The sequence below is a fragment of the Protopterus annectens genome, chromosome 4.part1, assembly GCF_019279795.1.
Source record: "Protopterus annectens isolate FY-2018-M chromosome 4.part1, PAN1.0, whole genome shotgun sequence".
Classification (NCBI taxonomy): Eukaryota; Metazoa; Chordata; order Ceratodontiformes; family Protopteridae; genus Protopterus; species Protopterus annectens.
In genome coordinates, this window is record NC_056734.1 from 593,174,575 (window position 1) to 593,194,733 (window position 20,159).

At 37.1% G+C, this 20,159-nt stretch overlaps 1 protein-coding gene across 3 annotated transcripts in view; it reads left to right on the forward strand.

Annotated features, from left to right (window-relative positions):
* The window catches only part of MASP1 (MBL associated serine protease 1), a 1,330,562-nt gene that overhangs the window by 914,111 nt on the left and 396,292 nt on the right, over positions 1 to 20,159 (forward strand). The gene's annotated exons all lie outside the window — the stretch shown is intronic.

Genomic DNA, 20,159 nt, shown 5'->3' on the forward strand with positions numbered 1-20,159 from the left:
TGTTTTTGTAATATCACATTGCTAAACATAACATCTGTGATTGTGGTGGTTCCTTTGATGGAGAACAAATTGTTATACTATGTTTTAGTTTTGGTTAAAGGCAGTAATCAAGGTTATGCCTGGCCTTCTAGCTCTGATTTGAACCAAAAATATCACTGAAGATACAATACAAGTAACCATGTAGTATCACACCAGTTTTAGCAAGGTATTATAGACCTTTAATTCTTTGGAATGGCTGAGTGACTTCACACATGTGATACAGAAATCTTCAATAAAATTGCTGGATATATGGAAATGTTATGCCCCTAAGAATGATTTTAATTCTAATAGTAAACAAATTTCACTGAGTATATATCAAAGATTTCTTACTAAAATAATCTACAGTGTAGACACTTAAGATACCTGCACAGGCTAAAATCCTCTCCCCTGCTCCATCCCACACAGATTCTTGAGAGGCAACCTTTGTTTAGCATTTTGCACAATGAAAGATCCTGTGTTGTTGTTAGAAAAATCTATACATGCTGCTTAGAAAATATATTTACATACATGCTGCCTAGAAAAATATATTTACAATGTGTGCTGCTTAGGAAGATGTGTATTTAAACATTCAAACATATATAAGTTGTGTGATCAAATATATGGAGAAATGTGTGCTTTAGTTAGAAATAAATGTACTTAAATCCATAATAGAGAACAAAGTTATGTAATGCATTTAATTCTGTCTTACTAGAATAATAGTAGAAATAAACCTGCATATTATTGCTTGAAGCACAAGCTGCAGTGTAATCAGAAATTTGACCTTGGCAGTTTGCAAACACAGTCTGGCTCATGTCTTTCAAGTAAAGATTATTTTGCAAAGTTAGAAAATAATAAATCTGTTCGCATGTGTGTCCTCTTTCCTGCCTCCACCAGGAGAGTAGCCTTGTGTGCACTATCTCTGATAGTGCGCAGCTGGGTACGAGGAAGACAAAGAAAGGCATTAAGGAAGACATACATCTATTGTATTTGAACTAATCAGAGAACCTTGAATTGGCTACATCCTCAGGAGGTCATCGTGACTGACCAGGTGTTTGCAAGGCTGTAATATTCTCATGGGAAAAAGACTTTTTGAAAAACACCAATTCAGCACTTTTTATGAATTACTGTGATGTAAAGACCCTGTCACTGACCACACCAGTGAGGTGGGCAAAACTGATAATGACCTGTATAAAACAGGTGTACTCTGTGAATAAAGTTAGTCAAAATTCTATACAAACTTTGTGTATGGTTTTTTGCCTCCTAATGTACATTAGAGCTTTAAGATATCTGAGTCCTCCTGCATTATTGTTTGTTATTGATTGACGTTGTTTTTGAATAACTCAATGATTTTTACAGTCCGATTCTAACAAATTTATTTAACATTTTGGTCCTTCGAGCCGGATTTCCCTTGGTAAGCTGCAGGTCACAGAGTGCATAAGTGCTAATAAATCTACGCAGGAGAAGCTGCCGAAAAGAATGGTTCTTCTTAAAGTGAAAAGACCTCCGACTGAATTGTTGTATGTAAAGAGGCTGTCCACTTTCTGATCTGTGGCTGAAAAGCGGAAGACTGGGCCCCAAGGAGAAACAATAAGAGCAGGAGGCTCAGGTAAGAAGAATTTCCCTCTTTGTCTTTGTTTTAGATCAGGGACCAGGTTACACTGTGCTATTGCTAAGGTTTGTGATAGCAGGGAGAGAGAGAGTCGAAGTATTGTATCTTGAGTCATAGATCAGGGAATAACAAAGCAAAGTAAACAGTCATTCTAGACAATACTGTGGATATGGGGAAATAAGATACCACGTGGTACAAGAGAAGGGTTACGTAACAGTCTTTTTAAGACATGGGAAATCAGTGCACTAAGAGATCACGAGATCCGCCCTAACGGATAATGTGAAGCATATGCAATTACAGTAAGCAAATAATGTGAGATATTTTGCAAAATGTGTTAACAACTATAAATTTGATAGTAAACTAGATAAACTTTCACTAGTTAAACTCCTTAAACAAGCTTTAATCTGATGCAGGGCGTCAGGCAAAAGAAAAACAGAAGCTTAAAAAATTCTGAAACATTTTTAGACAACAGAGTGAAAGGTCTAACAGACAGAATCTCTGAAAAATGAAAACTTAGAGCAGACTGGACTTGCATTAATTAATGCATACAGCAGGGAAATGAGACAGTAGATGGATATTATGCTAGATTATTAAAATGCTTAAAATAACAATTTATATATATACATTTTTAAAAGGTTGCATTGCCTCTGTTAGTAGTTTTATTACGAGGCATATGATAAATCACTGAACAAGCAGGCTGCAAGCCTTACTTGAGTATGCTAGACGTACTGAAAGACACCTTAATAGTAAAAAGAAAAAAAAAGGGCACAAGTCTTCACTGTTGAAGACGGAGCTGAAGTATTTGTATTACAGTCAGGTAAAAAGGGCATCTAGCTAGGGACTATAAACAAAATAAGAAAGCAGTAACAGAAGATAAAGGAGATGTGGACTGACTATATAATAGTGATAATAACCAAAAATCATCAGGAAAGGTTAATAAACAAAAAGAAAATGTGAATGTAGTAGAGGGAATAGAGGAAGTACAAACAGATGTAAAGAATAAAAATGAAAATAAAATTTTAGATTTAGCATTGTTGAGCCTGGAGCTCTACCTAGCAAATACAAAACCAGAAGTAACACTTCTGGTGGAGGGAAGAAAGGTCAAATTCCTGTGTGACTCAGGAGCGTCACGGACTTTGATATACCCCTCCAAGTTACCAAAACATTCTAAATCACCTGATTATATATTAGTAAAAGCAGCAAATGGACAGCTATACAGGGAACCACTTTCCCATAATATAGCAATAACTGACCCTGTTTCAGGTATGACTCAGAAAAAGTAAAATTGTAGTTTCTGCAAAAATATCCAGTAAACTTACTGGGAAAAGACCTTGTGCAGATATTTGGCATAGCAGTAGTTCCTACCATGCAGGGTATGGAAGCACAAAGACAAATGAATGCTCTTGTGGTGTGATCAGAGGGTGAAGCCTATTATTGGTACAGCCAAGACCTAGTTATGATTGGTCCAGGGGCAGTAACCAAAGAACTGATAAACGTAGCCATCAGTAAGGTACCCTCCCTTGACACTGATCAGCAGCACTTGTTACATTGTACTCCATACTACTGTAGCACACCAGGACCTAATAAAAAATATAAGTAAAAATCCTGCTGACAAATTAATATTACAAACTTTATGCTGGGATACTGAGGGAAACAGTGTAGTAAGCTGTTCATTACCTCAGGAGTTCATGAGATTGTATAAGCCCAATAGACTGCCACATGTCAGCTTGACAAAAGAACAAAAGTGTTAAATGGGCAGACTTAGAAAAAAAAGGTAACAAAATGGGAAAACAGACTGATTTAAAAATGTCAGGACAAGGGATATAAAAACAAAACTGAATTGGTTGACACAGACACATACAGCTGTACACTTGCAATCTAGTAAGGACAGCTGATTAGCATTTTATTAAAAGAAAAGAAAAGGCCTTGTGTAAAATTCCAACAACTCTGTGGTCAACAGGCAAGTTAAATGTAGGGCTTATTCAAGCAGCAGGACCAGTTACAATTACCCCAAAGTCAGCTTTTAAACCACAGAAAAAAAAAACAATACATTTTGGAAAAAAATGCAAAAGTAAAAATTAAGCCTATAATAAGCAGCATTACTCAATATAGGAGTACTGGTAGAATCTCCTGATTCACCATGTGATACACCCTATTTCCTGTTAAAAAAAGCAAACGGGGAATGGCAGATGGTACAAGATTTATAAGCTGTAAATAATGCAGTAATACCTAAAGCACCCACGGTGCCAGACCCACATACCTTGTTAAATGATTTAAAGCCACAACAGAAGTATTTTACTGTGGTAAATATAAGCAATGCTTTCTTTTCAATACCTATACATCCTGATAGTCAATATTGGTTTGCATTTACATTTCAGGGTAAAAGGTATACATATACTCGACTACCACAGGGATATTGTGAGAGCCCAATAATATTTGCACAAAAAAATGGCTAGCAATCTGGCAGGGTCTACCCCACCAGAAAGTAGTTAAATTTTACTTTATGTAAATGACATCTTGCTAACAGCACCCAGCAGCAGTGCAGGGTGAATACAGTAGCATTGTTAAAATTTTTAGTAATACAAGGACACAAAGTAAACAAAAGTAAGTTACAAACTTTGGGAAGAAAACACAGGTTAGATACCTGGGATATGTGATATTCAATAAAGATAAAATACTAGATAAGGGGAAAGAAAAAAGGGAAAAAAAAAAAAACAGCAATTTTGCAAGCACCCAAACCAACAGCTAAAAAAGAAATAATGTCTTTCCTAGGTACAACTAATTTTTGTTGAAACTGGGTACCAAATTATTTTACAATGAAAAACAAAAGCAGAAATGGCTTTCTGCAGGTTAAAGCAGTTAATAGCTTCTTCATTAGTTTTAAGACTTCCAATGGTACATGACATCAGTATTAAAGCAACAACATGGAAATAAGCAATGCCCCATAGCTTACTATTCATCACAGTTAGACCCAGTGGTGCAATCTTTGCCTCACTGTGTACAAGCAGTAGTTTCAGCAGCAATGGCAGTACAGGCTTCAGCCTCAGTGGTGTTATTCCACCCTCTCACATTGAGAATGCCTCATGCAGTTGCAATAATTCTGCCACAAGAAAAAGTTGCATACCTTTCTCCTGCTAGACATCTTTCATGTATGACCATACTGCTGAGTCAACCTCATATAAACAGTTAGCTTTACCTAGACAAGATCTTACAGATATGCCCTTGGATAATGCTGAGGTGACATATTACGTGAATGGCTCATGCAGAAGGGGTCCTACAGGGAAAAATCTGGTGGGGTATGCAGTAGTTACAGACACTAAAAATTTAGAAGCACAAACTTTGCCACACAACTTGTATGCTCAAGCAGCAGAACTGGTAATCTTGACAGAAGCATGTATTTTAGTAAAAGGCAAAAAGTAAACATATATACTGATAATCAGTATGCTTTTTCTACAGTGCATGTGTTTGCACAATAATAAAGAAAATAGAGGGATGATTACATCCAGTGAAAACCTATTAATCATGCAATTTATTTTGGAGCTATTAGAATCTATTCAGTTGCCTACCAAAGTAGCTATTTGTAAATGTGTAGCTCATACAAAACAACAGGATAAGATTTCAAAAGGTAATGCACGAGCTGATGCAGCTGCAAAGCAAGCAGCCTCAGACTCAGGAACTTTATTTTTTTTAATGAAAAATTACAGCCCTTTGAGATTTTAGATTTAAACATGTTAAAAACAATGCAAATGCTTACTACAACAGCAAAAAAACAAAACTGGGTAAAACAAGGTGCAATTTTTAAAAATGGACTGTACATTTCCAAAGGAAAAAAAACAATATTACCGTCTAATTTATTTAGAGATGCAGCTTTGTTGAGCCATGGGCAGAGCCATGTCTCAACAGGGGGGATGGTACAGTTAGTAAATAAAATATTCCAAACATATGGATACATAAATTATACAATAAAATTTTGTGCAGCTTGTCATACTTGTAACAAGCACCATGCACAAGGAGCATTTAAAACAAGCAAGGGAGTTTCCTACACCACCATATCCATTCCATACTATTTGTATGGACTTCATAGAGTTGAATAAGTGTGAAGGAAAAAATACTGTTTAGTGATCATAGATATGTTTTCAAAATGGGTAGAAGCTTTTCCTTAAGGAATCACTGTGCTTACCACCCACAGTCAGCAGGACTGGTGGAGAGGTACAATGGGATTTTAAAAAAAACAAGTTAAGAAAGTTGATGAGTAAGACTCAGAAGAATTGGATTTGCTGTTTACCTCTAGCATTGCTGAGCATGAAAACAGTAACAAATGTGAAGGGTTTAATCCCCTTTAAAGTAGTATTTGGAAGGGCATATTATGTGCCTCAGTAAAAAGCTCTCATGCCTGCAGGGCTGGAGGCTGACAGTTCACTAGCTAATTAAATAAAGAAACTGTTATGAATAAATCTGTTTTGCAGTTTAACTCTTTTCAGACAAAAGAACTTTCAGCTGAATAAAAACTTTGTGACTGATACACAAGGGCAAAATGGCCAAGAGTAAAGAAGACAAAAAGCAGAGCAACCCAAGAACTATTGCATAATTATTTTAACTATGTATTTGTTAACTATAAGTGTGACAATTTTTCTCTTATTGTGGTTTTTCCCTGCACTCAACCACACAAGTGAAAGTAAGAAGACGTGATGAACTGTTTATAGACTGGCATCCAAATTTTAACACGTACCTGGCCATGAAGCAAGTGTATACAGAAACTATGCACATTTCAAATTGCTGAGTTTGTACAGCTATACCAACAAAATATAATAGACTTTAACGTCCTCTGTCCCTCTGGGGATAAAATAAGACTTTGGAAAGTTTTTTTTATACAGAAACTGTGAGATCACAGGACAAAATTGCTTTATTTTTACCTGTTCACACAAAAAGGAGTTGTATGTCTCTACAAGAGTAATACCCTCCAGGTGGGCTGGAGTAATGGTAATATAACAATGTCTTATAAATGTTACATTAAAGTCAAAAGTGGGGGTACTGTTTGTAATACTAACCATGATTCATATCTGAGTTCAATGAAAGCTACATTAAATGCAGTATGTGACAATCCAGTCTTAACTAAGCAATTGTCTATTAAGAACAGAAAAATGTTTCATGCAGGGATAACACGTATCAGTACCAAAGTAATGATTTTATTTGTGGGAAAAAGGCATATAAATGGTTACCTGAGAATTGGTCCGGCAGTTGTTTTTTGGGTTATCTGGTTTTAGCAATAAGACATACTGCAGAATTACCTTTGGGTAAAATACGAAACGTAAGGAAAACAGCTCGAAAATCTGAAGGTCCAGTGAGAAAAAACCTGTGAATCCAGTTGGTAAAATCGAAGCTGGTTAAAAAGGCCATAATTCAGTGAAAGACAAAAGTAAATTGACTCATATGAACTTGGGCAACAGTGTTATATCCAGGGCAGAAATACCACCAGCCTATGGAGCAGTCAAATCGATCTGGGAGCTGAGAAAGCTGTCAAAAAGTCATGAGCAATGCAACTTTTTCCACCCTAGAATTGGTGACTAATGAACTGAATGCAATAAAAACTGTTGTGCTACAAAATCGAATGGCTCTTTACTTCACCCTAGCGGCAAGAGGTGGTACACGAAGAAGAATGCTGTGCGTACATTCCAGACAACCAACATGAAATCAATGACCACCTAGAGGTAATTCAGCAAGTATCAGCAATGACTAAACCAGGCCCAAACCCACTGACGGACTTTTTCCAGAATCTGTTTGGGGGGGTGGGGTTCCATCCTATTAAACATTTAATTGCTATTTGTGTGGGTATACTCCTAATAGGAACATGTGTTTACTGTGAAATTCCCTGCATGAAAAGATTAATCAAAAATTTGTTGATATATCTGCTACTAAAACTTTTTACCAAAGTGTTGAAATTAAAAGATTAATTTCAAATGATGCTTTTCTGAAATATAAAACCAGTGACTTACTTAGCTGAAAGCCCTTGAAAGGGAAAGGCTGAGGAATGAAATAATATTGTTTATGTTTTAAACAGAATAAAATGCATTAACAGGAGGGAGAATGTTAGAAAAATCTATACATGCTGCTTAGAAAATATATTTACATACATGCTGCCTAGAAAATATATTTACAATGTGTGCTGCTTAGGAAGATGTGTATTTAAACATTCAAACATATATAAGTTGTGTGATCAAATATATGGAGAAATGTGTGCTTTAGTTAGAAATAAATGTACTTAAATCCATAATAGAGAACAAAGTTATGTAATGCATTTAATTCTGTCTTACTAGAATAATAGTAGAAATAAACCTGCATATTATTGCTTGAAGCACAAGCTGCAGTGTAATCAGAAATTTGACCTTGGCAGTTTGCAAACACAGTCTGGCTCATGTCTTTCAAGTAAAGATTATTTTGCAAAGTTAGAAAATAATAAATCTGTTCGCATGTGTGTCCTCTTTCCTGCCTCCACCAGGAGAGTAGCCTTGTGTGCACTATCTCTGATAGTGCAGCTGGGTACGAGGAAGACAAAGAAAGGCATTAAGGAAGACATACATCTATTGTATTTGAACTAATCAGAGAACCTTGAATTGGCTACATCCTCAGGAGGTCATCGTGACTGACCAGGTGTTTGCAAGGCTGTAATATTCTCATGGGAAAAAGACTTTTGAAAAACACCAATTCAGCACTTTTATGAATTACTGTGATGTAAAGACCCTGTCACTGACCACACCAGTGAGGTGGGCAAAACTGATAATGACCTGTATAAAACAGGTGTACTCTGTGAATAAAGTTAGTCAAAATTCTATACAAACTTTGTGTATGGTTTTTTGCCTCCTAATGTACATTAGAGCTTTAAGATATCTGAGTCCTCCTGCATTATTGTTTGTTATTGATTGACGTTGTTTTTGAATAACTCAATGATTTTTACAGTCCGATTCTAACAAATTTATTTAACAGTTGTATTTCCTTTTCTACCTCAAGAGAACAAAAACATCTTCCAAATACCTGATCCACAGAACAAAGCCTCAAGTGTAAGGTTGAGCCAGCTAGACAGTGACTGCTTCATTAATTTATTCATTCTTTGGTCACAAATAAAAATAAAAGTAAGAAAGAGAGAAGGATTATACAGGTGGTTGCAAATTACTAAAAATGCATTAAGTAAATTATGATGTCAATGTGTTGTGCAGTAGGGCACAGCAAACACTGAATATGTGGAAAAAACTTGTTCATATAATAGTAAATTTGGAAGATCTGTCATCAGATATGGGAGGCTTGCATTCTGAACCTGGGATGTGCAAAGGGAGAGAGTTAAGTCCAAAGAAGAATTAGAAAGTGCTAATGCAAGGGTTCAGCAGCTTCAGTAGCAAACAAGGAGATAGGATGGAGTCACTGTAAGCTTCATGCTTATACTGAAACCCTGCTGTTGCAGGCATGAACACGTGAAATGTGGGTCTATCAAAAGGAGAAGGACACAACGCTGTCAATTTCATAGACAAATGGTTCAGACAAATATTAAGAGAAACTTGTTTCTTGGACTGGCAAGTGGTGCAATTTCATCAAATTGGTAAGATGGGGAAGTAAAAGAAAAGCTACAACATGTGCTTACAATAATGCAGAATTATAGGAGGCAAAGAATGGGTAATAAGGCAAGCTGCTCCCTGAAAAGGATCTATTTTGGAAAGGTGTCATGTGCACCTATTGGAGGATCCCTGCCCCCACCAAATGCTTGCAAAGGAAGAGCAGCGGTTACTGCTTTTAGGGACTCTGAAAGGAGAGTTATATTTTCATTTATTTATACAGCAAATCTGAAAGTAATGTAAAAGGGACAGTTGTACTGGCCAAAATTTTGGAAGGGGCACTGCCTGTGAACTTAAATGTATTGCAGTGGCAGACAGCCTGGTGGAATGCAGCTGATTAGACAGAACTGAACAGTAGGCTTGATGAAGGATTTAGTAGCAGATGTGCAGTTTGAGGAAGTTTGGGTCCAGGTTGGGTGAGAAACAATTAGAGGTTGTGGAGGTTTCAGGGTTCCATAAATGGAAATAATCTGATCTCTCAACAAGTGCATGAGTGAGGAGGTTGTGGGTGGGGGCTCTACATACAAATGGAGTTGGTCTATGTCAGATTGTCAAAGTTCCGTAACTGAACACCTAATGGTCGACCCATTATGTTTGAAGTTACAGAACTTTGACACCGTAAAAAAAAATTTAAAAAACGGACAAAATAATAAAGTGTTGTAAGCAGTGGGGCAAGCCCCCTTGGACCCCCCCACACCCCCCGCTACTTAAATATACCAACTCCGAGATCACACCACATTGAAGTGAATGGAAACCTCCACTTATGGAGATTTCCATTCAAAAGCTCAAACTTTTACAAATTCGAACGTATGGTCTCAACCATATGTGGTTCGAACTTGTAAAAGTTTGACTATGTGATAGGAACACAAATGGAGTCACATGTCAGCAGACGTACAAATGGCACAGCTGCTAGTCAGTGAGGAACAGGTCTCACCTTAAAGATAGGGTTTACTGTCAACAAGGTGAGCAGATTTACATGCACTAGAAAACGTACTGATTGAGAGTGGTGGCAAGTTGGAAGGAAGGTGAGAGGACAAGAATCACACTGTACAGGCAGAGGCTGGAGTAGTTGAATCACAAGTTTAGGAAATATTTTGCAATAATTGATATTTAAGCAATAACTCACGTCAGGGTGTGGGTAATGCTGGATTTACCTACTGTTGGTGTGGTTTGTTCACAAGGGCAAAGTCCGAGTGACCAAACAAAGACAACCATGGGGAAATCCAGCATTGCCCACACCCAGGCTGGGTTATTGCTGTTATACAATGACATTATTTAAGAAAACAAATACTTACTTTTCTTAAATAATGTCTTTGTATAATGCCTCCATGCTGCCCTTCTGTGTTTTTTCTCTATCCTGGGGCTTTTTCTAATTGTACTGCAGATGCGTATGGAACTTGTATTCCCATGCTTACACAGTACTTCAGAGCTGCGCAGAGGAAGCAATGGAGAAAGGAAGATCTCTGTTGCTTTTTTTTTTTAATTCAAAATAAAAAAAAAAAAAAAAGAAATCGGGAGACGTTTTACTTTCGGGAGAGCCGGGACAGACAAAATAAAGGATAATCAGGTACGTTTCTTTAATTTTTCAAAACTTACCTGATTTTCTTTTTATTTTTGTCTGTGCCACCTCCTTCATTTACTTTAAGTCTCCCGGGTTCTTTTTTTATTAAAAAAAAAAAAAAGAAAAGTAAAAAAAATTACGAGAAATACTAACAGGAAAAAGTCCGGGTGACCAGATCTTTTCCCGTTGGTATAGTCTCCAATTTACAATGGGAACTGCTGGGAACTGCTGGGGAAGGGGAGAGTAAATATTTAGTATGATGTGTGTGAAAATGTTAATACAAATAATAATATATGCATTGTAGTGGTGCTCTGTGTAATGGAAGCAAGTGTGAACTGAAGGTTGAACAAAGGATGTGGAGAAAATTAGGAATCTGATAAGGATAGAAGGTCATTTAACAAGGGAGGCCTTGAATGTGTTTTCACACATGAGATACATTTCAATAAAGGGGAGAATATAATGATGGAAAACAGAGGTTTTCTGTGGCTGTGGTTTAGTTGTATGAAAATGAGGGGTGGGGATTTTAGTTTGTTCGTTGAGAAATGGGAAGACAGGTACAATTAACTAATGAAGATGGATAAATGAGAGTAGGGGGATAAATTAGGATTGTGTTATGGTCTCAGTAGGTATAGGAACTAATAGATTGCCTGAAAGAGAGAGAGTCTGCTACATGAGGAATACAGGATAGTATTAGGAGGGAATTTCAATATGGTGTCAGATGCAGAGTGAAACTGAGATGTTATGGAGCCATGGAACTTCATAAGGCATTACAGGACTTAAGGGATGGAGAGGTTTTAGTTGAAGAATGTTTAGAGGAAAAAGGGAAAGAAGAAGGATTTGCATTCTATAAGAGGAATAAATTTGATAAAATGCAGATAAATTGCATTGATAGGGTGCTGATAAATAGAGAGACAGCAAGGAAAACAATGATTTTTTTTAATGAGAAATAATTATTAGATTATGCATTGGCTTAGGTGTGAAGGCAGTGGGTAGAGGTAAAATCAGGTGACATTAGCTGGAATGGGAGCAAATTAGGTAGAAAGTGGAGGAACAGGTATTGCAGGAAAATCAAAGTAATAAAGGTGAGTGCTAGGATGTCAAGAATGGAATAGAATCATGGAAGTAGGTGAGAGAAATGAATGATTTTTGAGAGGAGCAGCGAAGAAGGAAAATGATTAAAAGACTAGGGATTTGGAAAAAAGTTTAAGGAGTGGTACGAGCAGATTTATATGAGAGAAGATAGCTTAGAGAAGAACACTCAAATGTTGAAATGTCAGGTAATGATGTTAGAAGAAACTAAAACAAAGACAGAGTTGGCAAGAAGATGGGCCCATTGATGGGTGAGTAAGACAGGCTGCAGTAAGGATATAGGGGAAGGGTGATTTGAAGTGCTTTATGTATATTTGTATGCTGAAGGTGAGAATAAGGAATACAGCTTGGTAGTGTTGTTTGTAAAGTATCGGGTGCTACTGAAAACAAAGTTCTGAATAAGGAAATAGGTGGTTGAGAGGTATTAGATGTTACTAATCATCTAAAAGTAGAGAGAGTGGTGAGACCAGCTGGGTAGCCTAAAGATTTCTATAACAGGATAGGTATGCAAGTTAAGAAATATTTAACAAGTTTTTTCTATGAAGCCACTGTTATAGTACAATGGGAGGATGGGGCTTGATGCCACATTGGAGGAAAAGGAGATAAGGAGGACCCAGCAACTTATAGGCCAATTTCATTATGGAATTTTGGTGCAGAAATCTTTGGCAGTATTTTAGCTAGTTTGGTGGGCAGAAGGAAATTAGGTAAGTATAGAGCAGATCAGAAGAGTGAAGAGGAGGGGGGGCATTTTAGATTAAAATAAACTGTGCTAAAGTGGGAGGGGAGAACGGCCCCACTGACAAGAAATAGTCATTTAAAAAAGGGTCAAATACTAACTAAAATGAGTGTGTCTTCCAGTTACAGCAGCTCTTTGTATGTGTTACAGATCAAAAATGTGAAACATTTCTGTAACAGTGTTGTGGGGAAGGCAGAGAGAGAGAGAATACTGTGGGGAAGAAATGTAATTTTGTATGAGGTATGTGTCACACAGTTCAAAGTACAAAATATACATTTAATGTTGCATTTCTATATGTTTTAGCTAATATATGTCGTGGTCTCAAAACCTATAGAGGGAAGAACTTCAAACGCAAGACTAATACCTGCTAGTGCAATACATTTCGTAATCAGCACCTTCCCCACTTTTAGAATAGACTCTCTCTGCACATCAAGTAAAGTACCTTCCCCGACTACTTTCAATGTTAACCTCAACATTTGTATGGGTGAGCACAAATTCATGTCTGGTATTAATGCAAATCTAGAATGAACTAGTCTATTAGAGACTATTAACTATGCATTGCAAGCTGATCCAATACTGATGGTTACATGTTTCATGTGGTTACCCTTCGAAATGATTGAAATGTCGAAAATTACAGAATAAGGGGCGTGATTGATCAAAATCTGATCTTACATATACCAAGTCTGAGGATACCATATCTCTAAATATCCCCTATTTTTCTGAGGTATGGTTATCTCAGAGTTGGTATGTATAGGTTTAAAGGGTGACTCCACATTGAGTGGGTGTGCAGGGGGGTGGACTTGACCACCTGCAAAAAACAAGTTTTGATGAGATGAGCGATGTTTAATATTCACTCTTTTCCTGTACTTTTTGTGTTTTTTTCTCATCATTTTGGGACTCAGCATTTCAAATCCCAACTTTTCAATAGAGAGCCTTTCACGTTAAATCATATATGGCTTCATCCAGACTTTCTAATATTTTTCACTTGCAACAAAAACCTACAATAATGTACTTCAACTTATACAAACAATTAACTTAAAAAAACTAAACCTTTACCGTAACTAAATCTTTTATACAAAGTTAATGTTCAAACAATTATTAGTTAAATTTAAGCCCCCAAGTGCTCTTCAGATTCTCTTATGTTTTTCATTGGCTCATTATTCATTGGTTATTCATAAACATCAGCCAGGGCATCCATCTTTCTACATGTTTCCCCTTACCCTTGGGAGCCGCTGTCTCTTCATCCTCTCTTAACTATTCAGCTATCTGTACTACCTCCTTGTAACTATCTTTCTTTGAGTTAACACTTCATCATCCTTCCACAACCCAGGAGGTAATTATCCTCAGTTAGGTTGCTCCTTCTCCCTGTTATCCCTGTAGTTATTTCTTCAAGTCTCTCTCTAAGTCTTTCCATTTTCCTGCAATGTCAAAATATGTCACCAGTTCCACATTGCCCTTTCTTCCCATCTCCAGCAGTACTATTTTGATTACCCTTTGTGGTGCATATAAATACTTGTACAGATATTTCCATACAAATATTATCCATAGGTTCATAGTTCAATACTAAGCTAGATACCCTTGTGAGTTATTTGAAGCCTAGCCATCTTCACTGTCAAACGTGAGACTCAAACTCTGTACCTTATTCTTGTGAGGTAAACACCTTAACCATTATACCAACTCCCAACAAATACTAAGCAATAAGTTTGCAGATTAAAACAAGCCTAGCTAATAAACACAGGTCAGAATCAAACCTTGTTCTTTGCATTTGTGATTTAAAGACCATAACCATTATACAAAGACTCACTAAATTCTTACTTTTTATTGCCTAACTTGAGATTAAATATACTGTTTCTCATTCTTTTTTTGTTATTTCTATCCTTAACAGCCTCTTATATTCATTTTAAGTTTCAGACTAACTGCTATATAATGTAGAAGCGGCAGCCTTTAAATTTCTGCTATTTTCCCTGACTTATTGCCTTCCCTTCCTTTATTTGCAATATGTACTTTAACATTTCTGACCATTCATCTTCCTAGGATATTAGATTAATCATTGCTAGATTAACCCCTCCATTCCAATATTATCCTACTGTACTCCTGCTCATATAACATTGATTCAAATCAGATTTCACCAGGACCCCTTCCAATTGCATTACGGACCCTTAAACGTCTTTTGATTCCAAAATGTAAGCATACTGTACTTCTGCTCATATAACATTGATTCAAATCAGATTTCACCAGGACCCCTTCCAATTGCATTACTGACCCTTAAACGTCTTTTGATTCCAAAATGTAAGGTTGGTACCACTTTCATACCAACTCCACACAGGAGTTCTTCTCCTTAAGTCCTCCTTCCTTGGCCTGTAGGGAGAAATTGTTGGTTCAACCTGGCAAGAGGCATCTGTCTAGAGCACTTGTTCACTTATCTTCTAAGTGTCAGCAATAATGGGTGATTAATGCTCTCTCTACACCCCCCCCCAAAAAAAAAACGTTTCCTCAGGGATTTTTGACCCAGCCAAGCATTCCACTTGTTCAGTATGTCCTTCCATACCACCTGATATTCACTGTTCTGACAATGCGCTAGACTCCCCATTGTACTGCTTTTAGGTATCGCACTAAATTGAGTGTTTCTAACCCTCCCTATTTGTTGAGGATAGTTGCCTAGGCTACTCTAGGTAATTGTCCTTCCCCAAAAATTATTGTTTCCAGCTCTTTAGTCTCACCAGGATACTGACTCCAGTTCATTACCAAAAGCACTGTCCTAAATGCAACACGAGGTAGGACATGACAACTTAGTACCTGTATCCTTTGATTCATCACTATGTTCATACATTTCTGTTTTTAGCAAAATCTCCCTTATTTGATTGCATTTTAGAATCCTTGAATGAAATTCTTAACTACACAACAAAATATTGCATGACATTTTGTGCCCACAGAGCTGGGTATCTTATCTGCAGCTATGTCCCTCAAATTAATATTTATTGCCTCTGATTTATCAGCATGTATTTTATAACATGACGTTGTCCTACATTTCATCAGTTGAGTAAATAGCCTTTCAATATCTCCCCTTGGGTTTTCCAATGTTAGTATTACCTCATCTACATATTAGAAGATTTTTATCTCCATGGGTCCTGGTGGTACTCCTCTGTTTCTGACTATCTTATTTACATAAGCGATGATTCAAGATATGTAACAAACAAGGCGGAACAATGGGCAGCCCTGCCTTATTCCCTTAGTTAACACATAATTTCTGACAAACTTGCCATTGCTTTTATCTGAATACGTGATCCACACTGTACACCCCCTAATAAGTTTATGTATTGTTTTGGGATGGCTGTATCTCCAAAGCACTTCAAACAAAAATCCCAGTACAAACTTTCAAAAACATTTTCTGTATCTAAGCTAAGAACTGCACTTTATATCCCATTCCTTTGCATATTGTGCCTCACTAGTAATGTCTTCACTATTGTGTCAAATGTTCTGCCCCTTAAGAAACCACAGTGATTTTATTTTTCTCTATTTATTATGTCTGTCTTTAGTTTTGATAGCCTGGGGGAGACAAGACTGGCCAAACACTTTGCAGTCATTATTTAAAACAGTTATGGGACTTACCACAATAAATCCCAGCTTTATTTTGATATTATTACTATAATTCCTATTTCTTTGAGCCTGGCTCTATTTTTCTCTGGTTTCTTGTTCATGTATTTTTCACAAATCTACATTATTGCATCTCTTGCCATCTTCCATGCTTTGAAATGGATCCTGACTGGTCCCAGAGATTTATCTTATGTTTGTTTCCTTAGTTCCTATCTAGTCTCACTTACTGTATCCTCATTAATTCTTCACTATGATTTTCTTGTAGCTTTGGGAATGAGAGCACTCTGATTCTTACCTCTCTCTCATTTTAATGTGTCTTGTGTAGAGTGTCATGTTAAACTTTGAAAATCTCCAGTGTTTTTCCCTATTGGTTACTGATTCACCAGTCAGTGGATACCACAATTGATTGTTTCTCTAGCTTTTACAGTCTGACTCTACCTACATGTGTTCTCATTGTTCTGGGGTAATTGTTCTCAATGTATTCGCAGAGTGGACCTCTCACAGCCACCTGAAGCACACTGGCATCTTCTGTCTTCTGCATTTCACATAGCCTGCTAAGCAGTATCTCCTCCTCTACCTCTGAGGATCTTCTTTTTCCCTTTTTTGTAAATCTGTCATCTCCTCCACAGCCCTCTACCTTCTAACTTTGTCCTTCCTCTTCTTCCTTAAGGGATGTTCTATTACTACTTGTTTAGCTTATTTTTAATCTCTTACAGATTTATGAACATTTACCAAGCTATTGATCTGTGAAGATATTAAGAAGCCTAGCCTTGCATTCCTATTGTAGTTTTTAGCCCTTATATTTTGTGTGAATAACCAAGAGGCTAGCAGAACAAATAAATGTTGGGACATTTACTTGTTGCCTTTTCCATAAGGGACATGGGTGCAAAACTGGGTGAGAATTTGTTGTTTCCCATCCATTCCCCCAAATTAAGTTTGAATAGAGTAAGAGAAGTACTTTGCTTTGTGTGAAATGGAAGATGATTCCATATAAGATGTTTTCTCTCTGATACATACCTATCCCACCAACATGTTCTCTTTATGATGCAAAATAAATTGAGATCCCATGAAAGAATAGGGCCTGTTGAGGCTTCATATGTGAGGCAGGCGGTCACCTGTTAGTAGCCTCTATGATACTGAGTAGAGACAGTCTGCATAGCTTTCAGGATTTAGACCCTTGATTTTAGTGAGAAAACACTGTGGTTGTTCCAATTGTGACAAAATGGAGCATTATATTCAATGATCGGCCTGATTAGGGCTGAGTACAGTGGATTTATATCCCTGGACATGGACACCATACCTTTAGATGTAAGTTGTGTAGTTAAAAAGAACTTCCTTACAGTAGTGGATAAATGGTGGTTAAAGGACTGTTCGATAAAAGCCTGTACACTGAAAAAGTCTGTAATTACTGGGACCCATCACATGTTTCTTTAACTTTGGTTGACCCCACCACCTTCAGTACTACTTCAATTCCTCTACTCAGTCCCCAGGTGTGCAGTATCACTCCCATGCTTTTACATTCATAATTTATTAATACCTTAATGAGACAAATTGTTCCTTTTCTCTCTTGAATGATGGACATCTAGACTTATAGCATCCCCCACACATCATAAGATACCAGTTAATGAGGTCTGCTTAATCCCACTTTTGATTCCTCTGTGACACGGTTTACTATTCAAATCCTTCTGTTTTTATATTTCTTACTCTCTAGAATTTAAACAATCATTCTTATTTAACATTTGTACTTTTTTAAGTAGCAAGATACTAAAACCAATAACAGCAAAAATTATATCATGCGTACTTGACAACTTGAATTTATAGAAAAAACAGAACTTCATTGGCAAAGGATGTCACAACTCAGTTATTATTCTACATTTGAGCAGTGTAAATGTCTTCAGCCTACAGTTTACGTGCTCCTCATATGTTTAAATTATCTCTACTGAATAGAATAGCTAATTTACTTATGGTCCACTTGATGTTCCTTTTAACATTTAGTGGTACCGGTCTCTCTCCTCATATACTCTTACCTGAGCGAGCATTTAGCAGTTGGTACCTGCTGTTAATCCCATTCCAGTGAGTCTCCATGTCTGCTGTTAGTCTGCAACTCCTTCAATCACAAGTCTCAAGCTCTTTTCATATGGTAACCACATTATGTAGGACAGTTTCTGCACAGAATGCTGTGCCCTGTAGGGAAAAAAACCTGAAAATACAAATGTACTGAGATTTTACAACAGAAAAATTTTCAAGTTTCCACTAATAGTTCCATCATAAATTATTTTGTATCTGAAACACCTTAATTTTACAGAAAACAAAGAAACAGCAAAAACTCTACAAAGGTGAAGTTTTATTTTGTCAAAAAAATGTCCAGTCCTTTGTGTTGGTTGTGAATATAGTTTGTCCAGCAAAATCACAAATTTCCATAAATTATGTCTCACTGGACAATCAGAAAAGTGGAAACCCTGACTTTAAAGCCTGCTTTGGCTGACTGAAAGTGTTTAGTCCCCCTGGGAGAGAATCTTTTAACCTGGCTGGATACAACATTTTATAGTTTGTTTTCACAGCTCTTTTCTTTCTTATTGCAAGGGAAAAATCCATGTCTGCAAAAATTGGATTCCCTACATATAGAATTATTACCTTGCTTTCAGAGTCTTGACAGGACTAATTCTCTCTGGTGAATGTCAGTGAAGTGTATTAGTATTTGTTGTTGTTTCCTTTCTTCTCATTTCTGAGCTTTCCAGGCTGTTCATTAGGCTTAGTCAAGTTGAATCTGTTCACTGCTAAGTTGCAATCTTTCAGCAGTTCTGACTCTCGTGTATTGCAGGCAATTCTTTCCTTTTATTAGACCATCTGGTACTCAGCTAAATTGCAGATTCTTCCTCCTGGATCTGGCTTTATGATCCATGGTTGCATCATCCACGAGGTCCAAGCACACTTCAGTTTCTTTTACCTTTCACTTTGCTCATTGTCTGCTGTAAGCTTCTGGATAGCACCTGAGTATGCATGGAATGCTTCAGTATGCTTCTCCATAATCTGACTGTCCTTTTCATCCATGTTCATTTTCTGCATGTCTTTAATACTTGTTAATAAGGTCACTTCTGGCTCCTATTCCCATTCTGTGTTTTGATTAGCGGTGCTCACCATCTCTGTGTTTTAGGAGAGTGCATTCTGTGTTCTGATTGGCAGTGCTCACCATCTCTGTGTTTTAGGAGAGTGCATTCTGTGTTCTGATTGGCAGTGCTCACCATCTCAGTGTTTTAGGAGCGTGCATTCTGTGTTCTGATTGGCAGTGCTCACCATCTCTGTGTTTTAGGAGAGTGCATTCTGTGTTCTGATTGGCAGTGCTCACCATCTCTGTGTTTTAGGAGAGTGCATTCTGTGTTCTGATTGGCAGTGCTCACCATCTCTGTGTTTTAGGAGAGTGCATTCTGCATTCTGATCGGCGGTGCTCACCATCTCTGTGTTTTAGGAGAGTGAACAGCAGGTACTGCTTTTCATTGATTAATGCTTTCACACTTAAATGACTATGTCTTTCCATTTCAATCATTTTAACTTTATTTAGATAAGTATGATTGTGCAGGCCAGCAGAGCTAAGGATTCCCACATTTTCATCTTCACTCCATAATGGAAGTCCAGAAGTAGTCTTCTAATACCCTGTCACTACAAAGGTAATATGGCAAAGCTTCTCAATGGCTCTCCCTCCATAGGCTTACTATTTATTAAATAATGAACCTATCAATATATGGTGCATTAACTTTTCTAATGACATGAAATCTTGCTACACCAAAAAAAAAAATAAAAAAATCAGCTATGTCCAAAGCCATAGGCCAGACAGGTGGTATAGGGAAAGAAAATCAAAAGGCTCTGATGGAACGTAAGTATTGGAAATGTTATTAAAATGAAAGGTGGCATACATTTAAGCACCACAACAGATAAAAACAAGAATACTGCTAT